This window comes from Sus scrofa, chromosome 14 (assembly GCF_000003025.6).
Source record: "Sus scrofa isolate TJ Tabasco breed Duroc chromosome 14, Sscrofa11.1, whole genome shotgun sequence".
Classification (NCBI taxonomy): Eukaryota; Metazoa; Chordata; class Mammalia; order Artiodactyla; family Suidae; genus Sus; species Sus scrofa.
In genome coordinates, this window is record NC_010456.5 from 42,062,238 (window position 1) to 42,075,175 (window position 12,938).

Consider the following 12,938-nt stretch of genomic DNA (forward strand, 5'->3'; position numbering starts at 1 on the left):
GGGAACCAGAGGCGGGGACTCGAGAATTCTGGGCGGGGCTTGGAGTTTTAAAGCTGTAAAGCGGGCAGTGGGCGGGACTTGAGATACCGCGAATAGGGTTGCTAGGCTATGGGCGGGGCTTCTAGAAGTTGGGGTGGGGTTTGTGACGACAAGGGGCTGGTTATGAAGGAATGAGAGAGTAGTTGGGCCTAGGGATCCAGGAGGCTGGCGAAGGGTTTGGATGGGGCAGTGGGCGGGGTGCACAGCAGCTGATGTTCTGGTTTTAAGAGACTCGGGGGGAATTTTTGAGGAGCCGGGGGATGTGGCCTTCCAGAGCCAAGCAGGTCAGTGGGCGGAGCTCTAAAGGACACCACTCCTGGTCCTGAGGAGCAGTGGGCGTGGCCTTTCGGCCACTGAGAGGACTAGTGGGAGGTGCGTGCGCTTGGGCACCGCCTTCCTCCGCGGTCCACCTGCATACCTCGGCACGACCAGAAGCGGCGCTAGGGAGAGTAAGGCGTGGAACACAGGCTGGGAAGCGGGCTTCCCCTCCCGGAAGTGGGCGTGGCGCGCCGTAGCCGGGCAGCCCTGGTTGGACGCGGTGCGGCGCGGGGGCGGGGCCTGCGTGCAGCGGCGGGGGCGGGGGCGGCTGTCCGCGCCCCTCCCCCGCGCGGCGCTCAGTGCCAGGCGGGAGGCGGTAGCGGTTGGAGGCTACGCCGGGCTTTGCAGCGGGGACTTCGGCGGCGGCGCCTCAGGCACCTCGGCCCTGGTGAGCTGCGCGCGCCCGGCGGGGCAGCTTGGGAACGAGCTGGGCGGGCGGACAGACCCTGTCCTCTCAGCATGTGCTGGCGCTGGCTGACAGGAGCCGGCGGGGCGTGGGGCAGGGCCCGGTGGAGAGGACAGGGTTAGCTGGAGTGGTCGCGCGCGGCGCGGATCCTTGGGCCAGGAGCCCGCTTGGGCGGGTGTGCTGGGGCCAAGGGGTCGGGGCTGCTGCGGGAGCCTTGGGATTTGGTTGGGAAAGGAGTTGGGGACCGAGGTGCCCAGAATGGGGAGAGTGAACCCGGGTCCTTATGGTGAGGAAGCTGCCCAGGGGAGACTTTTAGGGGCCCAGAACCCTTCTGGCTGGTGAGGAACCGAGCAGGGACTCGGTTACCCTGGGAGGTTTTTAGGGGTCAGGGATCCGCCTGGTTGGGTGGCGTCTTGAGTGGGGAGGGGCTGCCAGAGGCTAGGGCGCAGGGCCAGGGGGCTCCAGGCCTGGGGGCGGGGCTTGAGTCGCCCTGGGGAGCTAGGGGGTTGGGGGGTGGCCCTGGGCTGGGCTCACGTGGGGCCGGGACGTGCTGGGCCTTGCTTAGGAGGGGCGAGGGCGGCGGTCTGGTCTGGGGGTTTCCTACTTTGGGGTACGAGCTGGGCTCTGGGCCCTTAATAGCTGGATTGGGGGTCGAGGAGGGCGGGGCGGGGCAAGAGCTGGAGTGATGTGGGTGGGGGCGGCTTGGGAAGAGGATAAGCCCATGGTGGGAGCGCTGGGCTGGGAGGGGGCGAGGGTTGGGAGAGGAAGAACGGGGCTGGAACGCTATAGGGTCGGGGGCCTGGAGCGTCCGCTTGGACCCAGGATTCAGAGATACGCTCCCCTAATAGCGGAGCAGCTGGCGAGGGACGCAGCAAAAAGGAGCGCGGTGCAGGTGGGGCTCCGCTGCGCCTAAATGACTGAGGATGAGCTCAGATGTTGAGGGTGGAAATGCAGAACCGAGCCCTCCCGCCTGTGCGTACGGGCGCGCAAGCACCAGCTCTCCGTCTCTCAAATGATTTGAATGTGTTGGGGGAAGTGGCAGGCTGCGGGGGAGCCGAGAAGAAAGGGGCTTCCTCTTGGAGGGAGGCGCTGGCCCTGCCGTCCTTTTTTGGGAGTGTTCAAAGGGTTTTGGTCTCTGGAAAAGGAAACGTAGCTTTACTGCATCGTGGTTTAGAATCACATCCTATATTTGGCCTTAATGTAGGCTGTCCTTGTTTTGTGGTGTCTGAAGTCCTTGCTCTACATGTTGCAAACGTGGGATTCAGTGTAAGAAGCAAATTGCAAGTTGCTCATCTCCCCCAGGAGAGCAAGATACGAAGGCCTTTCTTTCCTATGAGACATTTAAATGGAATTGAATATAGTATGTGTTTGTCAACTGGTACTGGGTGGCGAATGTGTTTACTTTTGGAAATAGTTACCACAAAATATTAGGCCCTCTCACCACTGCCTTCCTGCCTGGAATTACATTCTAAAGCAGTACTTGTACGGCTCTTAGTCACTCTATATAATAATGCATTTCATTGTCCTTATCTGGCAGAACTCTCTCCTGACACCAGGGCTTGCTAGAATAGACAGAAACATGATTAAGTATAAGCAGTTGTTTTGTACCATCTGTTCAGTTGTGAAGGCAAATATCTGTTCATGTTACTTCACTTTCTGCATTTCCTATAAAACCGAAGAAATGAGAAATGTCTTATTTGGGACTTGATTCTGTATATTTCAGAAAACTAATTTAAGGAAACTAATTTTTTTTTTTTTTTTTTTTTTTTTTTGGCTTGGAGGTACATTTCAGGGTCGCAGTGTTTGGATATGAAGCCTAATAGTAACTGTTGGGTCTGAGAGGTTGCCTAAATAAATAGGAGGGTAAAGTGAAATCATGCTAGGAATTGTATTGTATATTAGACCTCAGAGTGCAGTCTTTTTTAGTAGATGTTAGTCTCTGTGTACTGAGGATTGAACAAAGATTATTATAAAGGTTGAGTATGCACCTTTTTGACATACCCGGAATGTGCTCTGTCCATATTTGTTTTTAATTATTTGTGGAAAGTGCATTAAAGCCTGATGGAGTCTAATAGACACATACCAATGAGATATCACTGCATACAGTATTGAATTTTTCATGATCATTTGTTACTTTGCCTGCAGATTGTGCTAATCAGCAGTTGTGTCTAATACTTTTATGTATAATTTGGGATTAGTTTCAAGTTGACAAATAGGACTTTTGGTGTGTATTGCTACTGTATCATTTTTTTTAATTGGGGTATAATTGACATGTAACATCATACTAATTTCAAGTGCTCAATTTAGTAATTCAGTATTTGTGTACACTGTGAAATGACCACCACAATAAGTCTAGCTACCATTTGTCACCATACAAAGTTATAATTTTTCTTTGTGATGAGAACTTCTAAGATTTGTTCTCTTGGCAACTTTCAAATATACAGTATACTATTATTGAGTATAGTCCTCATGCATCCATTACATCCCATGACTTAGTTATTTTAAAATTGGAAGTTTGTACTTGACTCCCTTCACCCATGCCCCCCACCCATGACAGATAACTTTTTAAATACCTAGACGTTTTGTTTTTTTAATGCTTGGATTTTTTTGATTTAGGTTTTATGCTAACACGTTTGTCACTTTTGAGATTCACTCCAGCTATAGGAGAGTCACTCAAATGCCTATGAAATGGAATGTTCAAAAGAATAAATGATCAATTCTTAGTTATGTTTCTGGGGGGATGTGGAAATTCAGTTCTCTATCATGGCAGATTATTAATGCTCTGATTTGTCACAAACAGTGCTTTAGAAACACGATATTAACTAGGCTGTTTTACCTTCTATTCCTTTTTCCAAGGTAGAACAGTAATAAATTTGGGTGCCGCTGTCATATGCACGGTACAAATCTATGTTTGTTTTCCTTTTGATGACTTCCCTATGTTATCCTATTTCTGTTATGAGTACTCTTTTCTGACACTTGTATGTCTTTTTAAACTTAAGATGCCTTTTCTCTATTAAAACATGGAAATACTCATGAATATTTCAGTATGACCTAGTACCTAGAATGTTAAGTAATAGAATCTCTCTGGGTTTTCATTGCCCTAATTCAGATCCTTTAAAATGAGTGAACAAGATTCTACACTCCTTTTGAGAGCTTATTTTGTATTTCATTGGTGCATAGTGAATCTTTTTTGTTTTATAACTGCTCTATTGAGATACAATTCACATACCATACAGTTCATCCATTTAAAGTGTACAATTCAGTGGTTTTTAGTCTATTCCCAGAGTTGTGCAGTCATCACTACAATTTTAGAACATTTCATCAGCCCATAAAAAAACCCCATACCCATTAGCAGTCCCCTCCTCCAGTTCTTCTCCCTCCCCTGCCCTACCAACCACTAATCTACTTTTTATCTCTGTGGATTTCCCTGTTTTGAAAATTTCAAAATTATTTTCATATAAATGTGGTCTTTTGTGTCTTTTTTTAGGCATAGTGTATTCAAGGTTTATGTTGTAGCATGGATAAGTACTTCTTTCTTTTTTGTTGATTGAAAAATAGTCCACTGTATGGATATACCACATTTTATTTATTCGTTCATCAGTTGGTGGACATTTGGGTGTTTCTCTTTTTTGGCTATTGTGAGTAATGCTGATGTGAACATTTGTGTCCAAGTTTTTGTGTGGGCATATGTTTTCATTTCTTTGGTGGATTTGCTGGGTCATATTGGTTCCTCTCTGTTTAACTCTTAGAGGAACTGCTAGACTTTTCCAAAGCAGCTGCATCATTTTACAATCCCACTGGCATTATATAAAGATTTCAGTTTTTCTCCCTCCTTGCCAACACTTACTATTCTCTGACATTTCGATTCTACCCATTGCTAGTGTATTGAAGTGGTATCTCATTGTGGGTTTTTTTTTTTTTGGCCATGGGGTGTAGTGGCTTGATATGGGATATTAGTTCCCAGATCAGGGATCAAACCCGTGCAACAGAGGTGAAAGTGCTGAGTCATAACCATTAGCCCACCAGGGAACTCCTCTTTTTCATTGTGGCTTTGATTTACATTTCCTTGATGGCTAATGATGTCCAGCATCTTCTCACATGATTAGTGGATGGACAGTTGTATATTTTCTTTGGAGAAATCTCTATTTAAATGCTTTGCTTATTTTTAAATTGGATTATCTTTTTGTTGTTATGAGTTCTTTGTATATTCGAGATACAAGTGCCTTATAAGATATATGATTTATGAAAAATTTCTACAATTCTGAGTTGTCTTTTCATTTTCTTAATGGTGTCCTGTCCTTTGAAGAATAAAAGTTTATAATTTTGGTGAAGTTCAATTTATGCATAATGGAGTTAGAACTGATAATGACTTTCTATTTAGACTTTAAATTACATCCCGATCAATATTTTGGTTTTATAAACTAAAAGCCAAATGTGGAAGGATTAGGGAAATATTTGAATTAGTTCTGGATCAAAAAGGATTCATCAGGGAACATGTCCTCCCCTGTTTAAATCCTCTGGGGGTCTCCCATCCCATTGTCTGAGGTTCAAGTTCAGACTTAATGTGGTTGTGGATGTGCGTTGCTCTGATTCCAGCCTCCTCCATTTTTCCCTGCTCCTCTTCCTGTGGTTTCATTTCCATTGCCACTCCCTGAAACTTAGAGCCTTCAGATCCTCTTGTGATCCCTCAGGCCCTTACTCCTTGGCCCCCTTTCCATTTGATGAACCCCTCTTGTCCTTTGGGATTCTCTGTGAAACCTCAGTCCTTGCGAGCAGGTGTTGTCCCTGCCTTCTTGCATAGGACATTCATCACTCCTGTCTGCTGCAAGGACCTGGATCTGAACTTAATCTGACTGTCTCAAAGCCGCCTTCCCGTAGAAGGCAGCATGTGAGATATTCACATGGAAGGCAAATCTCTTGCTCACAGCGTGGTCTGCAGTACCCACTGGATATTTGCTGAATGAAGGATTATTTTTAATGAAATCAACTGGAAAGATTCTGGTCAGTGGTTTTCTCTGGTGATTATTTACACCTTTGCTGCCTATGTTAAAATAACATGAAGTACAGGGGTAATTCCCCTCTGCCTTTCTGGCTCCCAGTTCCACCTCTTACCCCCAGATTGCTCAGATGTAAACTGAGTGTTTGAAACATTTTCTGGAGGGCAGCACATTCTCGTCCAGGTTTTTTTCCCCTAATAAACAGTGATGACTGGGGCACAGCCTTCTCAGCAGGGCAGATGGCCAGGGAACACATTTGGTTTGGTATGATTTAGCCACATGAATATGATGGGCCTGCCCTGGTGGTACGGAGTCAGTCAGTACTGGAAGATGCCTGATGAGGGGTGTATGTCGGGATTTACTTCCTTCCTTTTTTTTTTTTTTTTTTTTTTTTTTTTGGCCCACAACATTCGGAAGTTCCTGGGCCAGTGATCGAACCTACACCACAGCTATAACCAGAAGCATGGCAGTGACAACTCACTGAACCACCAGAGAACGCCCTCTTTTTATTCTTTTGTTCATGCTCTTGCTTCTCTCAGAGCATCTGATCAATACTTTAACTAAAAATACTCCACCTTGGAGTTCCCGTACTGGCTTAGTGGTAACAAATCTGACCAGTATCTGTGAGGATGTGGGTTCGATCCCTGGCCTTGCTCAGTGGGTTAAGGATCCAGTGTTGCCGTGAGCTCTGATGTAGGTTGCAGATTTGACTCGGATCCTGCATTGCTGTAGCTGTGGTGTAGGCCCGTGGCTGCAGCTCCGATTTGACCCCTAGCCTGGGAACTTCCATCTGCCGAGGGTGTAGCCTTGAAAAGACAAAAACAAACAAACAAACAAAAACTCCACCAGAACAGACTGTGGTTGCTGAGGGGGAGGGATGGACTAGGAGTTTGGGTTTAGTAGATGCAAACTGTTACATTTAGAATGGATGGGAGTTCCCGTCGTGGCACAGTGGTTAATGAATCCGACTAGGAACCATGAGGTTGTGGGTTCGATCCCTGCCCTTGCTCGGTGGGTTAACGATGTGGCGTTGCTGTGAGCTGTGGTGTAGGTCGCAAACGCGGCTTGGATCCTGCGTTGCTGTGGCTCTGGCATTGGCTGGCAGCTATAGCTCCGATTAGACCCCTAGCCTGGGAACCTCCATATGCCGCAGGAGGGGCCCAAGAAATGGCAAAAAAAGACCAAAAAAAAGAAAAAAGAATGGATGGGCTATGAGATCCTACTGTACAGCACAGGGAACTATATCCAGTCTCGTGGGATAGACCCTGATGGGGGATGATATGAGAGAAAGAATACACACACACACACACACACACACACACACACACACACACACACACGTATGTATAATTGGGTCAGTTTGCTGTACAGCAGAAATTGGCACAACATTGTGAATCAACTATACTAAAAAAAAAAAAAATACTCCATTTAGGAGTTCTCTTGTGGTGCAGTGGATTAGGGATCCAGCATTGTCATTGCACAACTCAGGTTGCTGCTGTGGCGCAGGTTCCATCCCTGGCCAGTGAACTTCCACATGCTGTGGGCATAGCCAAAACCAAACCAAAATCAAACAAAACCCAAAACTTCACCTAGTATTTTCCTGAGAATTAGGGGAAACCAGTTGGCAATACTCTCAACATAGGGGTATGTTTTCTTTTTTGTGTGTTCATTGAAGTTGTTGGATTGTGCCAAAGTAGTAAAGGAAAAAAAAAATTTCCAGTTCTTTGTCTCATTAGACGCAGCGAGCTGTCTGTACAGCTGTCTGTAGTTTCTTGCTTTAAGAGTTTTTCTTTATAGAGAAATTGAGGCAATGAAGGGTGTAGGCCTTCAGAGCCAGAATGAGGTGGGCTTCACTCTCGCTTTCCCTTTTTAATAGCTGTTATGATTTTGTCAATGACTACCTCCTTGAGCCTATTTCTTCTTCTGTAATACGAATACCTTGCTGGGTTTTGAGTAGACAGTTGTGTTCCCTCTGTCTTTACTCTTAAATGTCTGTTAATGAATGGACTGGGGGGAGTCAAATAGAGTATTTAATACATTTTATTTATTTTTATTTATTTATTTATTTTTTTGTCTTTTTGCTATTTCTTTGGGCCGCTCCCGTGGCACATGGAGGTTCCCAGAATAGGGGTCTAATCGGACTGTAGCCACTGGCCTACGTCAGAGCCACAGCAACGCGGGATCCGAGCCACGTCTGCAACCTACACCACAGCTCACGGCAACTCTGGATTGATAACTAACAGAGCAAGGGCAGGGACGAACCCGCAACCTCATGGTTCCTAGTCGGATTTGTTAACCACTGCACCACGACGGGAACTCCTACATTTTATTTTTTATGTTAAGTGCTTAATGTATGGATTCCCACTCCTACCTCAGCATTTTAGACTTTGAAACAAAGATGAATCATTGAAGAGGGAAAAAAGTATTTAACTTTAGGATAGGAAGGTAGAGTTAAAAAAGGGGCAATTTTTGGCCATTTATCTGAATTGGAAATGTCTTCAGAAAAGCTTGTCTTATTCAGGCCTTATGCTTGTGTTCAGCCTGTCTATTTTAAGGAAAAAAGGTTTGGTTCCTGGCAAAAGATTGGTTAGGGCTTGCATGGAGATCGCACTGCAGTGTATGAGTTGCTCCTGGGATTGAGTATGATGTGAAGGGTAGCGTTGTGATAAAGTGTAACATTCTGTGTGCCAAAAGGGCCTCTGTAGTGTCTTGGGATGTTAAATTAAGCCTGTCATTTGAATCATTAATGACAAAAATTATTCTTCCTGTTTGTCACAGTAAAGAGAAATCAAATTAATGCAAGGGTCAGAGTGAGAATCAGGACAGGAGGAGGGAGGCTTGTATTTTGTATGACTGAAAGTGGTAATTTCACAGTACGTATTTCCCCTTCTTTGGTCATGCAGTTATCCGCATTTCTTTCTTTCTTTTTTTTTTTAATTTGAATAATGGATCAGACCTTTAGCCCCAGTGTCTCACCACCTTTTTAAGAATATATGATTTTAGGAGGTCAGGAAGATTATTTCTCAGGCTCAGAGGTCCCCATTCTTGATGCCCCTGAGGATCAGCTGGAGACTTTGGTAAATCCAGCTGCCTGGGCTCCAGCTCCCTGGTGAGTTTGAATCACAGCCAGGGCAGAAAGTACCTAGCTGGCTTATTCCTCATCTTAGATAAGGGGACTCTGGTCACGGGCCTTGAGAGACTTTCTCAGGATCAGGAACTTGACTGCCCCTTTCCCCCTCCCCTCAGCTTCCATGGGTAGTGCAGATTCATTCTTATTATTGGTGATGTGGCTTTAAACTATAGTATGGATTTTTTTTTTAAGTGTGAACCTGATGTGATTTCCCTAACTTTTAGTCCTTGACTCAGTGTAACAAGTCCCTCCTAAGCTTCCACCACGTCTTTTGCCAGATTTACAAACTCACCCTACTCACTCTTTACCCCTTTCAGTTCATCATTACAATTGGTAGTTAGTACTCATTTTTTTTTCCCTCGCATCTTTAGATTGTACATGTATTTACCTATGAAGCCCAGTCCATATTTTCAGTGTTTCTTTTAAGATGCAGTTTTGGGAAACTTGAAAAACACATGAAGCCTCCTGGAAAAGCCTTTGGTAGACTCAGTTTCCTAGTTTTAATATAAAGTTCCTTGATGGTATTTTATTGATCCCTTTTTGTTCCCTCAATCTTAAAATCTGGCCATTAGATGCAGTCATTGTAAGGGCTGATCTCGGATATTTTAGAGACTAGTTAACATTGCAAAAGGCAGCACCATTAGGCCATATCTGTATGAAAACACTAATTTGGACAGGAGCCGCACACATCCAGTGCTGGAACCACAGATAGGCATAGTGAAAGCCCCCTGGGACTAGTAGAAGTTGATCATCATTTCACAGTGTGGTCATTCTGTCTCTGGGGAGCCAGGGTAGACTGGGATTCTGGGTCCTGGCAGTTTAGTGTAAGAGCCTTTTTTGCCCCGTTGTGGACTCGGATGTATGTCCCCGTGTTCTGAGCTCTTCGTCCTGGATGTACAAAGCCATGGTTTTTCTGTTTCGTGAATGGCCATAAACACGTGGGAAAGGAGTGAAGCATGAAGCCTTTGGGAGTGTATTTTTCACTCTTGACATTGCCAGGGTTCCTCACAAAATTCACAGTGCCCCCCCCCCCCCGTAGGAGAAGTGTTTACTCACCATTATTTGCTTACTTCACATGAAAGTTACTTAAATTCCTTTTCATAATGGTCAAGCATTCTTTTCTGATTCTTTTCATTCTTAGGAACTTAAAGAATTGAGGCTGATTTATTAATATTAAAACTCAAAATGCTGCCTGAGCGGTGACTGAGAAACACGTGTAAACTTTAGCTATCATCTCCATTAAGCAGAAGGATTTATTAGGAGACTAGTCACTTTATAAGCTAGATGGTGAATTAATTTTGCGGTTAGTAGTGTCTTTAGCTTAACATTGTCATCCTAGTTTTTCTTGGCAAGCAGGAGAGAGGCCAGAGCCAACAAGTGCTGGCCACACAGCTCTTTGGGGTGATATTTAATAAGGTGAATGTTGTCTGTTTTAGAAATAGAGTAACCATCCTTCAGGCGGTTCTTACTGGAACCACTGTTCTTTTACAGTGTTACAAAGGAAGAGAAGTTGGAAGTCTTTATTTATTTATTTAAGCCCTGAGACATCTTTGATCTTCTGCAGTATAGAGATATCTTGCATGCACTGGCTGAATTACACTGTCAAGTGGAACAAATGATACATCTTACCTGCAAAGGATAGCTGTGAGTCACGTGGCCCTCTAACAGTGCATGGCTGAGAGGGCAGAAACAGCTTCTGTTTTGAAGGCAGTGTGTACATTCAGTCTCCAACCCAGGACTGGGTTGTGTTTCTTTTTTCTTTTTTTTTTCCTGTCTTTTTGCCTTTTTCTAGGGCCGTACCCGAGGCACATGGAGGTTTCCAGGCTAGGGGTCCAGTCGGAGCTGTAGCCACCGGCCAACACCAGAGCCACAGCAACGCCAGATCCAAGCCGAGTCTGTGACCTACACCAAGCTCACGGCAATGCTGGATCCCTAACCCATTGAGTGAGGCCAGGGATCAAACCCACAACTTCGTGGTTCCTAGTCAGATTCGTTAACCAGTGAGCCACGATGGGAACTCCTCTTTTTTATTCTTTTTTGTCTTTTGTCTTTTTAGGGCTGCACCCGCGGCATATGGAGGTTTCCCAGCTAGGGGTCGAATCGGGGCTATAGCTGTTGGCCTATACCACAGCCACAGCAACTCGGGATCCAAGCCACATCTGCAACCTACACCACGGCAACTTCGGATCCTTAACCCACTGAGCAAGGCCAGGGATCAAACCCGAAACCTCATAGTTACTAGTCAGATTTGTTTCCGCTGCACCACAAACAGGAACTCCAATAGCTCAGTTTTTTATAAAAAAAACTGATAGATGAATTCTGGATCTTGAGAGCTGGGAGTCATGTGAAAAAGAAGCGAGGAACGCTGCTCCACCCCCAGAGTTGCCTGTCTGTTCTGGCTGCATGGTGTCCAGAGGCCTCATGCCTAAGCAGCCCTCCGAGTTCATCCTCCTCTCTCAGCTTAAAGCTTCCACTTCCCTGGTTAAGCTGATTTCTATTAAATAGTAGTCACAAAGCAAATGGTTCAAATTCATTTCTACAAATGTACTCCTGGATGGCCACAGTTACTACTCTGAGTAACTACCACTGTTACTCAGCACTGGAACAACTGCGGGCTTTATTTGTATTATCTTATTTCACACATGGCTCTTAACCCTTTTAGAGGTACAATATTAATATTTTTACAAAAGAGAGACCTTATTGATAAACATCATCTTTCTGAGATTTTGCCATGTAGTCTGTGTAACAAGGGGAAAGCTGAGGGAAGGCACTGGGATCAGACAGAGCCACACAGAAGGCTAGCCCCGGTACCTGGAATTGGGAAGAAGCCTTCCTTGCCTGCCTGAGAAAGATTCCTCCTGTTACCTCCAGAACAATGAATCTGCTTGGCTTCTGTCAAAATACTCATGAGTCCCCCCCACCCCAGCCTTTCATTTGGAAACCACAACTTGATAGGGTCTTAAGTTTTAGCAGTGACTTAGTTTCTATGACTTTTGAGAAGTAGATCTGGGCAGGATAATGGTTATAAATTGGGGCAACTTATATTGGCCAGTATACGTGCTGGTCTCCATCTATATTTCTGTCCCTTTATACACACTTAGAAAAAGTTCCATCTTGGAGTTCCCGACATGGTGCAGTGGAAACAAATCTGACTAGGAACCATGAGGTTGCGGGTTCAATCTCTGGCCTCACTCAGTGGGTTAAGGATCCGGCGTTGCCGTGAGCTGTGGTGTAGGTCACAGATGTGGCTCGGATCTGGTGTGGCTATGGTGTAGGCTGGTGGCTACAGCTCCAATTGGACCCCTAGCCTGGGAACCTCCACGTGGCGGGTGCGGCCCTGAAAAGACAAAAAGACAAAACAAACAAACAAACAAACAAAAAACCATGAGAGATGTATTTGTCAATGAACAAAAAAAGAAAACAAAGCAAACTAATACCACTTGAAATAGCTCCCCCAAATTAGAAAAAAAAAAGTTCCATCTTTCCTAAAACAAGAGGAAATAATCTTTCCTTTTTATCATCACCTCTTTGAAGCATTTGGATTGTCTGGTTTGCAAAAACATCATATTCAAACATTTTATGATGCTAAGTGCAATAAGGATTAGGGACTTTCCCCTTCCTTCCTCCCTCCCTCCCTCTTTTCTTTTCTTTGTGCCCTGCAGCATATGGAGTTCCTGGGCCAGGGATCAGATTTGAGCCACAGTTGCAACCTTGGCCACAGGTGCAGCCACGCCAGATCCTTTAACCCACTGCTACCCCGCCGGAGATCAAACCTGTGTCCTGGAGCTGCAGAGATGCTGCCAATCTTGCACAACAGTGGGAACTCTTGTTTTTTCTAGTGCAGTTAGAAAAAAAATCTTATTCATAAAGTGTTAATGGCAGGCTTAATGTTTTGATTTACCTTTTTTTTTTTTTTTTTTAACTTATTTTTTGGCCACACCCGAGGCATGTGGAAGTTCCCAGGCCAGGGATTGAACCTGCGCCACAGTAGCAACCCATGCCACTGCAGTCACAATGCTATGTCTTTAGTCTGCTGTGCTGTAAGAGA

General features: G+C 45.1%; 1 protein-coding gene across 2 annotated transcripts in view; it reads left to right on the top strand.

The window, feature by feature from the left end:
• The window catches only part of CORO1C (coronin 1C), an 82,663-nt gene continuing 69,955 nt past the window's right edge, over positions 231-12,938 (top strand). The window contains exon 1 of one of the 2 annotated variants that reach the window (XM_005670752.3): positions 231-323. The gene's annotated coding sequence lies outside the window, so the exon portion shown is untranslated. Of the gene's footprint in view, positions 324-617; positions 746-12,938 lie in introns of those variants that run through there. The other variant, XM_001929345.6, reaches the window with a different exon arrangement.